This window comes from Arachis ipaensis, chromosome B2, assembly GCF_059453495.1.
Source record: "Arachis ipaensis isolate K30076 ecotype BB chromosome B2, ASM5945349v1, whole genome shotgun sequence".
In the NCBI taxonomy this organism is placed as follows: Eukaryota; Viridiplantae; Streptophyta; class Magnoliopsida; order Fabales; family Fabaceae; genus Arachis; species Arachis ipaensis.
This window is the reverse complement of record NC_142437.1, coordinates 17587020-17588350: the sequence shown is the minus strand read 5'-3', so window position 1 is coordinate 17588350 and position 1331 is coordinate 17587020. Positions and strand designations below refer to the sequence as shown.

At 41.6% G+C, this 1331-nt stretch overlaps 1 non-coding gene across 1 annotated transcript; it reads left to right on the top strand.

Annotated features, from left to right (window-relative positions):
• Window positions 1–1223: 1223 nt before the first annotated feature.
• LOC148573167 (small nucleolar RNA R71) lies at window positions 1224–1331 on the top strand. The gene has a single exon (XR_015906690.1). It is a non-coding gene; the product is annotated as a small nucleolar RNA R71 (small nucleolar RNA).

The following is a 1331-nucleotide window of genomic DNA, read 5'->3' as shown; positions in this document are numbered from 1 at the left end:
TCCATTACAGAGAGTGGCATGAGGTTTATCCCTGACCCAAGGTCACATAGAGCCTTCTCAAAGGTCATGGTGCCTATGGTACAAGGTATTAAGAACTTTCCAGGATCCTGTTTCTTCTGAGGCAATGTCAGTTGATCCAGATTACTCAGTTCATTGATGAGCAAGGGAGGTTCATCTTCCCAAGTCTCATTACCAAATAATTTGGCATTCAGCTTCATGATTGCACCAAGGTACTTGGCAACTTTCTCTTCAGTGACATCTTCATTCTCTTCAGAAGAAGAATACTCATCAGAGCTCATGAATGGCATAAGGAGGTTCAATGGAATCTCTATGGTCTCTAGATGAGCCTCAGATTCCTTTGGTTCCTCAGAGGGAAACTCCTTGTTGATCACTGGACGTCCCAGGAGGTCTTCCTCACTGGGATTCACGTCCTCTCCTTCTCTTGTAGGTTCGGCCATGATGGTTAAATCAATGGCCTTGCACTCTCTTTTTGGATTCTCTTCTGTATTGCTTGGGAGAGTACTAGGAGGAGTTTCAGTGACTCTTTTACTCAGCTGGCCCACTTGTGCCTTAAAATTTCTAATGGAGGACCTTGTTTCATTCATGAAACTTAAAGTGGCCTTAGATAGATCAGAGACTATATTTGCTAAGCTAGATGGATTTTGCTCAGAATTCTCTGTCTGTTGCTGAGTGGATGACGAAAAAGGCTTGCTATTGCTAAACCTGTTTCTTCCACCATTATTAAAGCCTTGTTGAGGCTTTGGTTGATCCTTCCATGAGAAATTTGGATGATTCCTCCATCAGGGATTATAGGTGTTTCCATAGGGTTCACCCATGTAATTCACCTCTGCTATTGCAAGGTTCTCAGGATTATAAGCTTCTTCTTCTTCAGAAGATGCCTCTTTAGTACTATTGGATGATTCCTTCAATCCATTCAGACTCTGAAAGATCATATTGACTTGCTGAGTCAATATTTTATTTTGAGCCAATATAGCATTCAGAGTATCAATTTCAAGAACTCCCTTCCTCATAGGCGTCCCATTATTCACAGGATTCCTTTCAGAAGTGTACATGAACTGGTTATTTGCAACCATGTCAATGAGTTCTTGAGCTTCTGCAAGCATTTTCTTTAGGTGAATGGATCCACCTGCAGAATGGTCCAGTGACACCTTTGATAGCTCAGATAGACCATCATAGAATATATCCAAGATGGTCCATTCTGAAAGCATGTCAGAAGGACACTTTTTGGTCAGTTCCTTGTATCTCTCCCAAGCTTCATAGAGGGATTCACCTTCTTTCTATTTGAAGGTTTGAACATCCACTCTAAGCTT